The sequence below is a fragment of the Eumetopias jubatus genome, unplaced genomic scaffold (genome assembly GCF_037043125.1).
Source record: "Eumetopias jubatus isolate StellerSeaLion01/CBP00866 unplaced genomic scaffold, mEumJub1_p1.0 scaffold_10, whole genome shotgun sequence".
Classification (NCBI taxonomy): domain Eukaryota; kingdom Metazoa; phylum Chordata; class Mammalia; order Carnivora; family Otariidae; genus Eumetopias; species Eumetopias jubatus.
The window spans coordinates 73,507,132-73,526,089 of NW_028274816.1; the positions used below are offsets into that span (position 1 = coordinate 73,507,132).

General features: G+C 44.0%; 1 pseudogene; it reads right to left on the minus strand.

Annotated features, from left to right (window-relative positions):
- Positions 1–213: 213 nt before the first annotated feature.
- LOC114197853 (small ribosomal subunit protein eS27-like pseudogene) lies at positions 214–463 on the minus strand (annotated as a pseudogene).
- Positions 464–18,958: the final 18,495 nt, after the last annotated feature.

Below are 18,958 nucleotides of genomic sequence, written 5' to 3' on the forward strand. Positions count from 1 at the left end.
TTACTTTGCTATTTCATTGATTACCAATCATCTCTTTATTCTTTATCACGTCTTTCTGTTTAATTTGGTTTTATTTTATATTTTTTCTATTTTCTTAAGGTAAAAGCTTAGATTATTGATTAGAGACTGTTCTTCTTTTCTTTTTTTTTTTTTTTTGGTATCCAAAATCTGTTTATTGGGATAGTTTCCCACTCATGTTGATTCATGGTGCTTTTAGTGCTGCTTTCATCTGAAGGAGCATCCTTCTGTAAGCCTTGCTTTTCCTCCTGTGGGCTGGCAGAGGACAGTGGAGCAGCAAACACAAAACTATCATTTGTGTGTGGCTAAAGATGGTGGTGACTTTGTATCATCCCAGGCACTTCACATCCATGAAGTAGGAGTTGGGGCTCTACATCAGGCACTTCTTCTTGTGCTTTCTCTTCTCTTCCAGGGATGGGTACAGGAGGTCCTTCATGAGGGGCATGTTTCCGTGGGGGAAGTCGTCACCACCAGAAAGCGACTGTTCTTGTAATATAAGCATTTAAGGCTATTAATGTCCCTCTAAGTTTAGGGGAATCCCACAAATTTTGATGTGTTGTGTTTTCATATTCATTCAAAGTATTTTTAAATTTTCCATGAAATCTCCTCTTTGGTTTCTGGATTATTTAGAAATGAAATGTATCATTTAACATCGGGATTTTTTAGTTATCTGTTACTGGTTTCTACTTGAATTCAATCGTACTTTATATGATTTCAAATGTTTTAAGATTTATTTTACGACCCAGGTATGGTCAAACTTGAGTGTCTCAGGGGCACTTGAAAAGAATATGCATTCTTGGGGCACCTGGGTGGCTCAGTTGGTTGAGTGTCCGACTCTTGATCTCAGCTCAGGTCATGATCTCAGGGTCGTAAGTTTAAGCCCTGCATTGGGTTCTATGCTGGGCTTGGAGTTTACTTAAAGAAAATACATTCTCTTGTTACTGGGTGGAGTGTTCTACAAATGTCAATCAGATCCAGTTCCTTTATAGTGTTATTTGGTTCTTCTATATTCTTGTTAATTTGCTGTCTACTAATTTTATCAACAACTGAGAGTGGTGTATTGAAGTTCCCATGTAGAACGGTGGAACTCCTTTCAGCTCTATCACTTCTTTCTGCATGTATTTTGAACCTCTATTCTCAGGGTGCATACACACTTAGGTTTATTAGGTCTTCTTTGATGAATGGAACTTTTTTATCATTATGTATTGTCTTTTTGTATCCCCGAAATTTTCCTTGATCTGAAATCTACTGCATCTAATATATTCACTCCTTTCTTCTGAATGGGGTAACCCTGATAAACTATTATTATTTATTTTTCAGGGTTTTGGGGGTTTCCACAGAGTCATACCTGAAAATAATTATAAAGTTTCTTTCCAATTTTCCTAGCTTTTCATCATATTTAGGAACTTTTTATGACTTATTTATTCTTAGAATGGCAAGGATAGATATGTACCATTGCTACCCTAATATAATCCCTCATCACATTCTACTCATTACAACTTACTCCTTTTTTAGCCTAAATGCGTATGCAGCAGTTTTCGCTAAGGGCTGTATGGTTACTTTTATACCTTTTCAGTTGGAGAAGGCTGTGTTCCTTGCTCAAATGCACAGCTTAGGATGAATCAAAGAGGTACAGTGACAAAGAAAACCATTACCTAGCTGCCCAAATCTGCCTAAAAATCCAGAGGCTCAGCCAGATTTGCCTTCTACTCTCTTTGCAGGCCGCCTACATTCTAGGCTGCCCCTTTTCAATCTACCCATACACAGCGGCTAACATGCTGTTCCAAAGGCAACTGTACCTAGAAACCCCACTTCTGCTTTTCAAGGGCCTGCAGTAACTCCTCATTGCCTGTCAGACCACATTCTCAATGCCTGGGCTACGTTTCCATGGCTCCCTAACGCCAGTCTGCCAGTCTCCCCCAGCACCTGACTTTCCACCAAACTCCACAACACACACTCCCTTCTACAAAGTGCCCCTATTCCCACTCACTGTGCAAACAACATCCACTCCCACCTGTGCATGCTTGGTCTCCTTCCTACAGACTGTCTGCTCTTCTTCCTATTTAACTCTGAACTACTCTCAAAGGCTCCCTTTCAAGTTGCACCTCCTCCACGACACTTCTCAAGCAACAAAAGGAAAGGAAAGAGAATTTCAGAGCATTCTGGAGTTCTTTGTATCTGGCCATGGCCAGTTCGGGACTGGGCAGTGCCTGGATTCAAATGGGTTCTACTGTGCCAAACTTGGGCAAATCTCTTACCTTCTCTTGACTGATCTGTGCTCCTATAAAATGGAGTCGAGGGGGCTCCCACTGCACTGAGTTTACACATCTATCATTGTCCTCATGATCATTCCACTCTCCCACTCCAAATCTTTCTGACCTTTGACTCAGCACCTCTTGATTGCACGCTACATTCTCTTGCTAACCCTTCTAGATGAATCTACCCCATCAGGACTATTTCTGCATTTTTCTCAATATTGAACACAACAATAAACATTTATTGAATAGGAGGGGAAACTGCTTATTTCTCTCACAGAATAGATATAAGAGGGGTATGTCTGCAAGGAAACAAAACAGGCACATTCTAAATGCCTCAAGGATAACCACTAAGGGAGCACGGCTTCTCCTCCCTCCTCTGTTATACTCCACAGAATCCAAGGAGACTGGGGACAATCAAGACAGCCAGGACAACAATCTTCTTAAAAATCAAAGAACAACCTGCAGCAGAGTCCTTTATCCTCACTTTTCTGTAAAACCAGGAGATGCGGAGTAAGGCCAGATGGGAGGGGTTTTGTTGGAAATACAACCAGGGTTTCCAATGCAGTGGGGGTGGGTGGGGTGGGGAAGGAAGTTGAATGGCTTTCTAACAACAATCTGATCCTGATGGTTAACTGTGATTCAGGATATTTACCACTTTAAGATTTGTGGAAAGTAGGGGCGGAGCAAGACGGCAGAGGAGTAGGAGACCTGGATTTCGCCTGGTCTCAGGAATTCAGCTGAATAGGGATCAAACCATTCTGAACACCTACGAACTCAACAGGAGAACGAAGATAAGAACAGTGACAACTCTCTGAACAGAAAAGCGACCACTTTCTGGAAGGTAGGACGTGCGGAGAAGTGAACCCGAGGCGATATTCGGGAGGATAGATGGCGGGGGAGGGGGCCTCCGTCGGCCGCTTCTGGCAAGTGCTAGAGCCGCGGAGCACAAAATCGGACCTTTTGGAAGTCGGCTCCGCGGAGGGACGTGGCTCCAGTGGCTAAGCGGGGGGTGGAACCCCCGCGGGACAGTGTGGTCTCAGGACCCTCGGGGTCACAGAAAGACCGGGGGAGCCTGAGTGCGCCAGAGCTCCCAGGGATCGGAGCGGGGAAGCCGGCTGCAGAGACGGAGCCGAGGCGCAGGCTCTCAGCTCGGGGTGGCCATGAACTGTGATCCGCGGCCCAGTCGGGCCACTGCTCCTCCAGCAGGGACCCAACAAGCGGCAGAGCCGGGGAGACTCCCCTTCCTCCCCCGGGAGGAGCGGTGCGGGAGCGCACCGCGGGGATCTGCTGGGTTTGGGGACTCCACACAGGGTCGGGTGCCAGAGATAGAAACACTCGGTCACAGGCCGGGTGAGCACGGAGTGCGGCCGGAGACCGGGGACACGGGAGTGACTGCTTTTCTCTGGGGGCGCACTGAGGAGCGGGGCCCCGAGTTCTCAGCTCCTCCGGGTGGAGATTGGGAGGCCGCCATGTTCACCCTGGTCCTCCAAGGCTGTACCGAGAGCTTGCAGGGAACAAAAGCTCCTGAGAGCAAACCCGAGCAGCTTGCTTAGCCCGGACCGACAAGGGCAGGGCAATTCCGCCTCCGGCAAAGACATTTGGGAACCACGGCAACAGGCCCCTCCCCCAGAAGATCAGCACGAACAGCCAGCAAGCCAAGACCACGTTTACCGACCAAGGAGAACGGGAGAACTCCAGCGCTAGGGGAATACTGCACATAGAATTCATGGCTTTTTTACCATGATTCATTAGTTTTTCAAAGTTAATTTTTTTAATTGGTTTTTTAATTTTTCTTTTTCCCTTTTTCAACCACATCTTATCAATCCCTTTTTAAAAAAATTTTTTTTTTATTTTTCTTTTTTAGAGTCATATTTTATCCCTTCATAGTAGTTACCCTTATTTTTGGCATATATATATAAGTTGTTCTCTCTAAAATTTTGAGATACAGTTTCTTCTAACAGATCAAAATATACCCTAAATCACTGGTGTATGGCTTTGTTCTAGTCGCCTGCCTAATCACATTCTCTCCCTTTTTTGTTTTTTAAACCTTCTTTCTTTTTTCAAACAACTTATCTTATCAATTCCTTTTATAAAATCTTTTATAATTTTCATCTTTACAGTCACCTTCCATCCCTTCATAGTATCAACCCTTATTTTGTACATATATAAGTCTTTCTTCCTTTAAAATTTTAGCAGGCACTTTCTTCTAACAGACCAAAATACACCCAAAATCCAGTGTGTGGCACTGATCTATGCACTAGCCTGATCATATTTGATCATATTCCGTTTTTTATTGTTTTGTTCTGTTTTTGTTTGTTTTTATCTTTTTCTTTTTTTTTTCTCCTCTTTCTTTTTCCTTTCTTTGCCTTTCTTTTCCCCTGGTTTCAGGTCTTTTCTGATTTGTATAGAGTATATTTGCTGGGGACGTTGTTAACCTGTTAGCATTTTTTCTCTCATTCCTTTATTCTCCTCTGGACAAAATGACAAGACGAAAAAAATCACCTCAGCAAAAAGAACAACAGGTAGTACCGTCTGCCAGGGACCTACTCAATACGGATATTAGTACAATGTCGGACCTAGAGTTCAGAATCATGACTTTAAAGATACTAGCTGGGCTTGAAAAAAGCGTGGAAGTTATTAGAGAAACCTTTTCTGGAGAAATAAAAGAACTAAAATTTAACCAAGTCGAAATCAAAAAGGCTATTAATGAGATGCAATCAAAAATGGGGGCACTAACTGCTAAGATAAATGAGGCAGAAGAGAGAATCAGCGATATAGAAGACCAAATGATGGAAAATAAAGAGGCTGAGAAAAAGAGAGAGAAACAACTAAAGGATCACGAGGGCAGAATTCGAGAGATAAGCGATACTATAAGACGAAACAACATTAGAATAATTGGGATCCCAGAAGAAGAAGAAAGAGAGAGAGGGGCAGAAGGTATACTGGAGCAAATAATAGCAGAGAACTTCCCTAATGTGGGGAAGGAAACAGGCATCAAAATCCAGGAGGCACAGAGGACCCCTCTCAAAATCAATAAAAATAGGTCAACACCCCGACATCTAATAGTAAAACTTACAAATCTCAGAGACAAAGAGAAAATCCTAAAAGCAGCTCAGGAGAAGAGATATGTAACCTACAATGGTAGAAACATTAGATTGGCAACAGACCTATCCACAGAGACCTGGCAGGCCAGAAAGGACTGGCATGATATCTTCAGAGCACTAAAGGAGAAAAATATGCAGCCAAGAATACTATATCCAGCTAGGCTGTCGCTGAAAATTGAAGGAGAGATAAAAAGCTTCCAGGACAAACAAAAACTAAAGGAATTTGCAAACACGAAACCAGCCCTCCAAGAAATAGTGAAAGGGGTCCTCTAAGCAAAGAGAGAGCCTAAAAGCAGCACAGATCAGAAAGGAACACAGACAATATAGAGTCACAGTCACCTTACAGGCAATACAATGGCACTAAATTCATATCTTTCAATAGTTACCCTGAATGTAAATGGGCTAAATGCCCGAATCAAAAGACATAGGCTATCAGATTGGATTAAAAAACAAGACCCATCAATTTGCTGTCTGCAAGAGACTCATTTTAGACCCAAAGACACCCCGACAATGAAAGTGAGGGGGTGGAAAACCATTTACGATGCTAATGGACACCAAAAGAAAGCTGGGGCGGCAATCCTTATATCAGACAAATTAGATTTTAAAACAAACACTGTAATAAGAGATGAGGAAAGACACTATATCCTACTTAAAGGGTCTATCCAACAAGAAGATCTAACAATTGTAAATATCTATGCCCCTAACATGGGAGCAGCCAATTTTATAAGGAAATTAGTAACAAAATCAAAGAAACACATTGACAACAATACAATAATAGGCACTTTAACACCCCCCTGACTGAAATGGACACATCATCAAAGCAAAAGATCAACAAGGAAATAAACACATCAAATGAAACACTGGACCAAATGGACTTCACAGACATATTCAGAACATTCCATCCCAAAGCAATGGAACACACATTCTTCTCGAGTGCCCATGGAACATTCTCCAGAATTGATCACATCCTAGGTCACAAATCAGGTCTCAACCGGTACCAAAAGATTGGGATTATTCCCTGCATATTTTCAGACCACAATGCTTTGAAACTAGAACTCAATCACAAGAGGAAAGTCGGAAAGAACTCAAATACATAGAGGCTAAAGAGCATCCTACTAAAGAAAGAATGGGTCAACCAGGAAATTAAAGAAGAATTTTAAAAATTCATGGAAACCAATGAAAATGAAAACACAAGTGTTCAAAATCTTTGGGATACAGCAACAGCAGTCCTAAGAGGAAAGTATACAGTAATACAAGCCTTTCTGAAGAAACAAGAAAGGTCTCAAATACACAACCTAAACCTACACCTAAAGGAGCTAGAGAAAGAACAGCAAATAAAGCCTAAACCCAGCAGGAGAAGAGAAATCATAAAGATCAGAGCAGAAATCAATGAACTAGAAACCGAAAGAACAGTAGAACAGATCAACGAAACTAGGAGCTGGTACTTTGAAAGAATTAACAAGATTGATCAACCCCTGGCCAGACTGCTCAAAAAGAAAAGAGAAATGACCCAAATCAACAAAATCATGAATGAAAGAGGAGAGATCACAACCAACACCAAAGAAATACAAACAATTATAAGAACATATTCTGAGCAACTCTATGCCAGCAAATTAGATAACCTGGAAGAAATGGATGCATTCCTAGAGATGTATCAACTACCAAAATTGAACCAGGAAGAAATAGAAAACCTGAACAGACCTATAACCACTAAGGAAATTGAAGCAGTCATCAAAAATCTCCCAACAAACAAAAGCACAGGGCCAGCTGGCCTCCCAGGGGAATTCTACCAAACATTTCAAGAAGAATTAATACCTATTCTCCTGAAACTGTTCCAAAAAATAGAAATGGAAGGAAAACTTCCAAACTCATTTTATGAGGCCACCATTACCTTGATCCCAAAACCAGACAGAGACCCCATCAAAAAGGAGAATTACAGACCAATATCCTTGATGAACATGGATGCAAAAATTCTCACCAAAATGCTAGCCAATAGGATCCAACAGTACATTAAAAGGATTATTCACCACGACCAAGTGGGATTTATCCCTGGGCTGCAAGGCTGGTTCAACATTCGCAAATCAATCAACGTGATACAATACATTAATAAAAGAAAGAACAAGAATTATATGATCCTCTCAATAGATGCAGAAAGAGCATTTGACAAAGCACAGCATCCTTTCTTGATCAAAACTCTTCAGAGTATAGGGATAGAGGGTACATACCTCAATATCATAAAAGCCATCTATGAAAAAGCTACAGCGAATGTCATTCTCAATGGGGAAAAGCTGAGAGCTTTTCCCCTAAGGTCAGGAACGCGGCAGGGATGTCCACTCTCACCACTGCTATTCAACATAGTATTAGAAGTCCTAGCCACAGCAATCAGACAACAAAAAGAAATCAAAGGCATCCAAATCGGCAAAGAGGAAGTCAAACTGTCACTCTTTGCAGATGATATAATACTGTATGTGGAAAACCCAAAAGACTCCACCCCAAAACTGCTAGAACTCATACAGGAATTCAGTAAAGTAGCAGGATATAAAATCAATGCACAGAAATCAGTGGCATTCCTATACACCAACAAGACAGAAGAGAGACAAATGAAGGAGTCGATCCCATTTACAATTGCACCCAAAACCGTAAGATACCTAGGAATAAATTTAACTAAGGAGGCAAAGGATCTGTACTCCGAAAACTATAAAATACTCAGGAAAGAAATTGAAGAAGACACAAAGAAATGGAAAAACGTTCCATGCTCATGGACTGGGGGAACCAACATTGTGAAGATGTCAATGCTACCTAGAGCAATCTACACATTCAATGCAATCTCCATCAAAATACCATCCACTTTTTTCAAAGAAATGGAACAAATAATCCTAAAATTTGTATGGAACCAGAAGAGACCCCGAATAGCCAGAGGAATGTTGAAAAAGAAAAGCAAAGCCGGTGGCATCAGAATTCCGGACTTCCAGCTCTATTACAAAGCTGTCATCATCAAGACAGTATGGTACTGGCACAAAAACAGACACATAGATCAATGGAACAGAATCGAGAGCCCAGAAATGGACCCTCAACTCTATGGTCAACTCATCTTTGACAAAGCAGGAAAGAATGTCCAATGGCAAAAAGACAGTCTCTTCAACAAATGGTGTTGGGAATATTGGACAGCCACATGCAGAAGAATGAAACTGGACCATTTCCTTACACCATACACAAAAATAGACTCCAAATGGTTGAAAGACCTAAACGTGAGACAGGAGTCCATCCAAATCCTAAAGGAGAACACAGGTAGCAACCTTTTCGACCTAGCCGACTTCTTCCTAGAAACATTGCCAAAGGCACGGGAAGCCAGGGCAAAAATGAACTATTGGGATTTCATCAAGATAAAAAGCTTTTGCACAGCAAAAAAACAGTCCACAAAACCAAAAGACGACCGACAGAGTGGGAGAAAATATTTGCAAATGACCTATCAGATAAAGAGCTAGTATCCAAAATCTATAAAGAACTTATCAAACTCAACACCCAAAGAACAAATAATCCAATCAAGAAATGGGCAGAAGACATGAACAGACATTTTTCCAAAGAAGACATCCAAACGGCCAACAGACACATGAAAAAGTGCTCAACATCGCTGGGCATCAGGGAAATCCAAATCAAAACCTCAATGAGATACCACCTCACACCCGTCAGAATGGCTAAAATTAACAAGTCAGGAAACGACAGATGTTGGCGGGGATGCGGAGAAAGGGGAACCCTCCTACACTGTTGGTGGGAATGCAAGCTGGTGCAGCCACTCTGGAAAACAGTTTGGAGGTTCCTCAAATAGTTGAAAATAGAGCTTCCATACGATCCAGCAATTGCACTACTGGGTATTTACCCCAAAGATACAAATGTAGGGATCCGAAGGGGTACGTGCACCCCAATGTTTATAGCAGCAATGCCCACAATAGCCAAACTGTGGAAAGAGCCAAGATGTCCATCGGCAGATGAATGGTAAAGAAGATGTGGTATATATACACAATGGAATATTATGCAGCCATCAAAAGGAATGAGATCTTACCATTTGCAACGACATGGATGGAACCGGAGGGTGTTATGCTGAGTGAAATAAGTCAATCAGAGAAAGACACGTATCATATGACCTCACTGATATGAGGAATTCTTAATGTCAGGAAACAAACTGAGGTTTGCTGGAGTGGTGGGGGTTGGGAGGGAGGGGGTGGCTGGGTGATAGACATTGGGGAGGGTATGTGCTATGGTGAGCGCAGTGAATTGTGCAAGACTGTTGAATCACAGATCTGTACCTCTGAAACAAATAATGCAAGATATGTTAAGAAAAAAGAAGAAGAAGTTAGCAGGAGGGGAAGAATGAAGGGGAGTAAGTTGGAGAGGGAGACGAACCATGAGAGACAATGGCCTCTGAAAAACAAACTGAGGGTTCTAGAGGGGAAGGGGGTGGGGGGATGGGTTAGCCTGGTGACGGGTATTAAAGAGGGCACATTTTGCGTGGAGCACTGGGTGTTATGCACAAACAATGAATCATGGAACACTACATCAAAAACTAATGATGTAATGTATTGTGATTAACGTAACAATAAAAAAATTAAAAAATAAATTAAAAATAAAATAAATAAATCTTTAAAAAAAAGATTTGTGGAAAGTAAAGGAGGTCTTAAAAAAAAAGGGTAAAGAGAAAGAAGAAATCAAAAGTAAAAATAAGGAAAGAGCGGGACATAATAAAGGAATACAGAAAGCAGAAAGGGTACCAAGCTGGAGGAGCATACCACATGGAAATGAAGAATTAATATGCACATGTATGTGCACATATTCATATTTACATATGAACTTCCTCGTCTTTCACTCCAGCCTCTGTAGCTGCTCAAGGTACAGAAAAGTTAAAAAACAATCTTGGTAGGTTTATGCACAATGACAGGATTGGGTGTGTGACTTGGCATGCCCCACCCCCCATTCAAGAGAGGGTGTATCAGAATCTGAAAGACCCCAGTGAGGTTGTGCACTATACAAATATTAGGTTTATCAAAAAGGGCATTAAAAGCCTAACAAACACTGTCTAGATAATTAAACTTTCAGCCAGCAATAAAAATACAAAATGCAGGGACGCCTGTGTGGTTCAGTCAGTTGAACATCCGCCTCTTGATCTCAGCTCAGGTCTTGATCTCAGGGTCATGAGTTCAAGCCCCATGTTGGGCTCCACAGTGGGCATAAAATGTAGTCAGTAACTCTGATAGAGAAGGAAGCAACTGCCCTTCTGAATGTTGAGGAGAAATCCCAAAACCTGACACCAAAGACCTGAGGTCCAGATGCTTGTGAGCCACGGACAGGAGTGATTTGAGTGAGCGAGCCCCATTCCATACTGACACCCTCAGTCACCTGGACCAGGAGAAACGTCAGCTTCTCTGTGGCATTCTGGGACAAACTTGTCCACAGGAGGGTCTTGATGGAGGAAGGCCCACCTTCCCGTAACCATGCTTTTGTACATGCTGAACTGTGCATGATGGTTTCTGCAGATCCTTACGGCGTGCAAAGCAAATTCCCATCACAAGAGAGAGCGAGCAGAAAGGTGCACAGCAGCACAGAAATGTGACCACAGCCTTGGTCAACAGTGACAGGTAAGGAAGCCTAACGGTCCATTGAGCCCACCGGCCCAGGTCTGTTTGCATGAAAACTGCCTCTGTGTAACAACTGGATCAAGAAAACCAATACTCCAGATACACAGAGAATGTTCTAGAACACAGTTATGGCTGTGACTCTTCTCCCCGTCTGTGGCTTTTGTTAAGAGACATAAGGTATTTCAAAATGCAAAAGCAAGGTCCGTTAGAATAGTAACTTGTTTTTTGAAAACGAGTTAAGACTGGCTCACACGCGCAGGGAGAAATGCAGTCTCCCTCTGTCTTCTGTTCCCAAATTACCAAGAGGTACTGTTGGCAAATTTTTAATAGTCTTCCAGAGATGTTGTATGCATTTACAAGCATGGTGTGAGTACTTGGGAGCCTAATCACCTACCATACACTAAAAAATTAGGTCGAATACCACAGGAGGTATTCTGCATCTTGTTCTTTGCCTTTGTCAGTGAATCATGGAGATGGCTGCATATTGGTGCATTTAGATTTGATTCACACAGTGTTTCGTCTGTACATGTCTCTTGACCTAATTAATGAGTTAATAATGTTGTGAAGCATACATTCTATATGCATCCAGATTAATATCTTAGATTTGTGTGTGCACTTCGCTACCTTAATCTTCATTTCCATCATTCCCTCATCTCCTTCTGTCAGAACCCCATGCTTCCTTCCAGGGTCCAACTTACATCACTTTTTGCTTCTTGAATCCTGATTTACGACTGAAGCCATAAGTGACTCTCCCATCATCCCAATCATTCTGACATTTCATACCATCTTAGGGTATTCATAAAAACCAGCCTCAAATAGTCACAATATGTTCTGTCTTATTTTCCCTACTGGAGTATAAGGCCCTTGAGGGCAAGATTATCTGACTGACTTCTCTCTCTTGGCCTCAAGATCCTCACACCACCGTGCTTGGCACAAAGCAGAGAGAAAAAAAGTAGTGCTTGTGGAATGAGAAATGCGTGCTTCGTGGGTGTTGTGGGTTGAAGTATGTCATCCCCTGAGAAGACAGGATGAAGTCTTAACCACAGGAACCTCAGAATGTGACCTTAGCTGGAAACAGGGTTCTTAGAGATAGAGGTACGATGACATTGTACTCAAGTAGGTGGACCTTAATCCAATATGACTGGGGTCCTTATAAGTAGAGACGGGACATACTGAGAGAAAGACGTGGTAACAGAGGCAGAGACTGGAGGGATGTGTCTATAAGCCCAAGGACACTCAAGGACTGTTGGCAACACCAGAAGCTAAGAGAGAGTCCTGACACTTTTTCCCTGATACCAACCAGATGTCCTACAATTCAATTCCATTCTGACACTAACCACCCAGGGTTAGCACAGACCCCACAAGTTAAGGCCAAAGTACTTCCCAGGACTGCCCCTACCTCAGAGGCCAGCCACAAGTTTTGGGTGTCCCCAAACCATCCATAAATCTGCCTAGCTGGCTACAAATTCAGGGCTTCCCGCAACCCAGTCAGGTCCCATAACCCATTAGAACGACTCACGGAACTCACCAAAAGCACTATACTTAGGAGTATAATTTTATGTGCATGGATAAAGGTCACAGCTCAGGAACAACCCAACGGAAGACATGCACAGGGCAAGGTCTGGGATGGGCCGGGGAGCTAGGTCAAGCTTCCATGACCTCTCCTCATGGAATCTAGGTGCCTTTCCAGCACATCAGTGTGCTCCCCAGCTAGGAAGCTCTACGGAGCTTCAATCCCCAGAGCTTTTCTGTAGGGTTTCATTACATGGGTATGAAGGAGGAAGTCACTGGCCACAGCACTGAACTCTGGCTCCCCTCACTTCCCTGGAGGCTGGCCCGGCCCCAAGTTCCAAAGCTTTAATTATGTGGTTGGTCTTTCTGGTGACTAGAACCCATCCCAAAGCTATGTAGGGGCCCTGGCATGAAGTCACCTCATTAGCATGAGAAAGCACAACGATCACTCCAGAAATTCCAAGGATTTTTTTTTTAAATCTCTGTGCCCAGAACTAAGGACAAAGAGGAGATACTGTTTATTATACCACAGCAAGGAACAGATTCTCCAGGAGAGCCTTCAGAGGGAGCCTGGCCCTGCCCACACCTTGATTTTGGCCTTCTGGCCTCTAGAACAGTGAGAGAATCGTTTGGGGTTGTTTTAAGCCACTCATTTGTGCTAATCTGTCACAGAACTGCAGGAAAGTAACACAGTGGGTGAAGCAAGGCTTTCCTTTCTGGGTAACACTCTATCTTAAAATCGGAGCTACCAGTGTATTCCCCTTGCTTCCGGCCCATCTAGTATTTCCTGCCACCCCCCCCCCCCAGGCCGTTCTTCAGCCTCGGGCTCTTCTCAGCACTCCCCCCCATTCCCAACCTTCATTTCTACCCACCTGCTGAGGATTCCCGGCTCCACCTCCCAGACCTCTCTCCCAAGCTCCAGCCCCTCATCCCAGCTGCCCACTGACTCCCCCATGCCCTTCTCTTGGACTCCCTCTCGGTGACTGGCATCCACATCCAACTGGCCCAAACCCAAACCTCAGCAGCAGCTTATCTCCTGCCGCTCCCCCAAGTCCTACCAAGGTCCCCTGACTCAACGTCTTCGATCTCTCCAGAACCTCTGCAGATCCTGCCTCCTCATGGCCACAGATCTGCTCCAGATGCCCAACATCTCACTGGGATGACCAGCTAGTCTCCTAATCAACAGTTATCATCTCCTAACTAGTGTCTCCGCACCAGGTTTGCTCCCCTCCATTTGGTTCTCCACTCTGCATCCAGACTCGTCGTTCCAAAACCCAAATCTGACCTTGCTACTCCTCTGTTTAAAGTAACAACAACAGCATCTTTACACTCACTGAGGGTTTGCTCCATCCCAGAAACTACTTTAAGTACTTTATTGTATTAATTCATTTCAAACAATATCATAAGCCAGGAATTATTAATACTCCACTTTGCAAATAACACAACTGAGGCTTATAAAACCTCAGTGACTGGCCTATAGTTTTGCAACTTGTACATGATGGAGGCATGATATAAACCTCAGGACCCAGGCTCATAACCCAAAGACTATGGGGAAAGGTCAAACCATCACTCAGTAATTTACCCCTGGTCCTTAGGCAAAATCCCAATCTACTGAATCATGTCTTAGAAGTAGGGTAATTATAAAGTTTGCTCGGGTTTTTACCTGCTGCCCTGGCCCTATCAATTCTGTAGTCACTCTCAGAGGTGTCCCTGTCTGGGCAAGAGAGTCATCTGATTTATAAGCCTCGTCCCTACTCCCAGTGACATTCCAAACACAGAGCTCTTACTTTACTTCCTTGAAGGAGCCACCCGCTACATCCCTTGGCATTCATACACATCATTTCCACTTGCCTTTTCCTAACAGTGCCTCTCCCTTCAGGTGTCAGCTTGCAGGACTTCCTCCCAAACCCCACTCCAGCCAAACCCAGTGATGTTCTGCTGGTACCACAAACAACTCCCCCCTCGACCAAGCCCCACCTTCTGGTAATGGCTCATTTACTTGTTTTTCCCACTCTCATGCTTCTAGCACAAGATACGGCACATGGTGGGCACAGCGGACACTCTTCCCCTTCAGGAATGAAGATCTTATTCCCCAGCTGCTGGGAAGGCAGCCAGATGACCAGCCTCGGCTGTCTACCCCTTGACATTGCTTTCCAGGGAAAGGCAAACTCCAGAGACCAATCAATGCAGAGATGTAGGAGCTCAGTCCTTTCTCCCCGACTCAGGAGAACGGCGAAGGGACACCCAAGCTCCAGCAGCCCACATGGAACCAATGGCGGCCTTTGTTGGGTCCACATCACAGCCTAACTTCCTCTCCCCCGTCCCACTTCCTCTCGTCTCTTCCACAGGTACAGACGCTAACAGCACTTCCAAACCAACATTGTGCATGTTGTTTTCAGTATCTGCTTCCCAAGGACCCCACTGGTAACAGTAGGTGGTCAACAGATATGTTTGATGAATGCCACTTTTTTTTTTTTACGATTTTATTTATTTATTTATTTATTACTTGAGAGAGCGAGAGCGAGAGAGGAGGAGCAGGGGCAGAGGGAAAGAGAGAGGGAGAAGCAGACTCCCTGCTAAGCAGGGAGCTCAACGTGGGGCTCAATCCTGGGACTCGGCGATCATGACCTGAGCCGAAGGCAGACACTTAATCGACTGAGCCACCCAGGCGCCCAGATGAATGGCTTCTTTACTCACTAGGTTGTCATGCCTTACACATTCCTCCCAGCATATGTGACTATGCAGTGACATAGGTATAAGTCCACTGGTCTTCGCTACTCATCTACTCACACCTATGATTAGAGAATCATACTTCTGAATTGAAGGCAACTTTTATCAAGGACTAATCCTAAAGCCATGTCCTATTTTTGCTAATATCATACAATCTTGGGAGATCACCAAGGCATGATTATAAGCCTACAGCTAAACATTTAGCATGGGAAACGTCAATTACGTGATAAAAAAAAAAATCCATTCTGGGGGCACCTGGGTGGCTCAGTCGGTTAAGCGTCTGCCTTTGGCTCATGTCATGATCCCAGGGTCTTGGGACTGAGGCCCATGTGGGGCTCTCTGCTCAGCGGGGAGTCTGCTTCTCCTCCCTCTGCCCCTTCACCTGCTCATGCACGCTCGCTCTCTCTCTAAATCTTTTTTTTTTTTTTTAAAGATTGTGACACCTGTTTGAGCAGCCTCATTTCCAGCACCCTGATAAGGACCGGCTCCTGCTGTTTGCAAAGCACCTTGGACAACACAGACAGGACACAGAAGAGTAAGCCCCAGCCCCTGCCAATACAGCTCCCAGTCCAGTAGGGCAAACAGAACCAACAGCGACTAGAATCAAAGCAGGGTGAAAAAGGGGATAAATGAGGACAAGCCCAGCGCCGTGGATGCACAAAGGAAGAAGCAAGAGTGGAAGGAGGCAGGACAGGCTGACATCTCCACTGAGCTATGTGCATGAATTTGACAAAGGGCTCTTGAGTCCCTTCTGTATTTTAGACACTGTGCTGGGCATCTGCAGGCCGACTACAAGATTACAACAGAGAGACGTATGCAACACTGTAACTATACTACAGTGTGCCAAGTTTTATACATCGCTATGAACCAGCACTCTGGAATATAAGAAAACAGTTCTGACAAACAGAAAGGAGAGGCTTGATCAACAGTGAGGAAGATACTGCCAAAGTAAGATTCAAACTTTCTTGACTAACATTCCCCGCGATAACGTGCTACAAACTCTAGTTGAAGGAATGGATGTTCACGGAAAATGGTTTTCCTACTCAAAATGCTGGGTTGAACAAGCTCCGGTGGACACTGCCACCTACCCAGAATGCTTCGCTCCTTCTCCCTTCCGAACAGAAGTCTGATTTTTGTCCAGGTATCAGTTGCTCCCCTGTGAAGCTCTCCTGACTCAGAAGACGTTTCCCCCCACCCAACTCCAGAAAGGTTCATAAATGGCTCCAAGCCAGTCTTCATAATCCTACCTCCCCAGCCAGTGACTAATTCAAAGACCCAGGCTGGAGGCCCATCAGCATCCCTTCCCTCCGACCTGTGTTAATGGTCAATGGCACACATGTGAATGAATTGGCTTAGACTGGAGGAAAGGACTCTTATCTTCTCCCATGACTGGAACCCTGTGGGTTGCTCCCCTTGTCCCAGTCCCTTTTTGCTGTGCCAACAGAACCCCGCTGACTGGGGTGGCTTAGAAACAACAGGAATTGATTTCTCACAGTTCTGGAGGCTGGAAGTCCGAGATCCAGATGCCAGCTGATGTGGTGGAGGGCTGTTTTCTGGATCATCTCGGTGCCTTGGTGTTCCCATGGTGGAAGGGACAAAGGAGCTTTCCAGAGCCACTGATCAGGGCATGAATCCTATTTACGATGCTCCACCCTCACCCTCCACAAAGATGCAGACCATGGCACCTGTCTTGCCTCCCGTTTGGTTTATAGGCACGAAAGCAGATTACTTCAGCTACCACTAACAGCTGTATTCTGAGCAGAAAGAAAAAAAAAAAAAGCCAATCTGAGGAAGAGACCAATGCAAAGATGAAGGCAAAGCAATGGAAGACAGCAGGTGCCCTGATCACAAGGCATCTGGACTCTCCCTACCTTTGGATGCCCTGTCATCTGAAATAGTTACCTTATGCTTTAAGCTGCTCTGAACTGACACCCGCTACTATAATTCAAGGCATTCTAAGTGATACAAATGATCAACAGTTTTCCTTACTGCAGAACTTCTCAGAGCCTTAAATACAAATGCGGATTGTACATTTTTTTTATGATTTTTACTTATTTATTTGAGAGAGAGAGAATAAGAGAGAGAGAGAGCACAAGAGGGAAGAGGGTCAGAGGGAGAAGCAGACTCCCCGCCGAGCAGGGAGCCCGATGTGGGACTTGTACATTTCTAAGATGAACCGACGGTGTGTCACATTTCCCACAGTCCTGGCAGTCGCACCCCACTTCCACAGAACAAAACCTGTTAAAAAAGGAAAAGGACATTCTTCTGTCCATGGATTGAAAAATATAGTCTGGGGCGCCTGGGTGGCTCAGTTGGTTAAGCGACTGCCTTCAGCTCAGGTCATGATCCTGGAGTCCCGGGATCGAGTCCTGCATCAGGCTCCCTGCTCGGCGGGGAGTCTGCTTCTCCCTCTGACCCTATGCCCTCTCATGCTCTCTATCTCATTCTCTCTCTCAAATTAAATAAATAAATAAATAATCTTAAAAAAAATATAGTCTGGCCGGTGTTGCAGGAAGTCAGAGAGAGAGATTCAAGGCAAGAACACAAATGAAGGACCTCTGCTCTAGGAACACTCCCTGGTCATTCCAATTCCGTGACTACCCCCATTCTTCCCAATCTCCTCTTCTACTTAGATGAGCCCGAGTCCATTTCTGGGGCTGCAACCAGAGAACCCTAACCTGCCACAGGGAACCACTTGTCCTCAGCCTCGAGTCATGCAGACGAAGTTTCAAAATGTTCTGTGTCTTCAGAATTAGCAACCTGAAAAGGCTATTAGCATATCACTCCTAATGACAGACTGGTTTATTCTATAAAATGAGATCTGACATCATGTCCTCTCCAGAGCATAAAGATAAGAAGTTTCCCATGTTTGAAACCAAGGCTCAAGAGAACTTCAAGCATATTTATCTAGACCTTTCAGGGCCCCAAACTTAAAACATCATTATGAGAAATTCCAGCTACATTTTACCTTTGCCCCTTTTGAATCCTGGGAGGATTTTTTTTTTATAAACATATAAAATGCATGTTTAAAGAATTTGGAATTTTTTTAAAAAGTACAAGCAGCAAGAAATCAAACCACTCATAAGCCGGCCCAGAGATAAATAATGCATGCTAAGCCTTCCAGTCTTTCCTGATTTCCTTCCAGTCTTTTCTATGCGATTTTTTTTAAAACACTGTGCAGTCTCAACTTTGTATGCACTTCTGTATCCTGTTTTCTTATCTCAAGCATTTCTCTCAAGCCCTCAAATTTTTGGAGTGTTATGAAAACACTGAGGTTGTTACAATTGTATAGATGTGCCACAATTAATCACTCCACTAATATTGGACATTTACATTTTTCTACTTTCTCCCCTACTGCAGTTGGTAGAGTACAATGATAAACAACATCCACCTCCAAGCCAGGGGGTCTGGGAGCAAATCTCAACTCCCAACAGTGTAGCCAGCAGCAACAATGCACCTGCTCTGAGGCTCTGTAGAAAGCAGGGAAACTTCACAACCTACTCTGGGAGTAAAGAGTAGTTATGACCACGAGTGGGTATACACGTACACCTGCAATCAGTGACATGCACCAGGAGACAGAGCTGAAAGCTCTGTCTGCTTCGCATATTCCTTATTTTTTAAGGTCTCTTTGCTTACTATGTTATGCAGGAGTCTGTAAGGGCTTTGGTGGGTACCCACAACGCTTTCTTTCCACAGCGAGCACAGA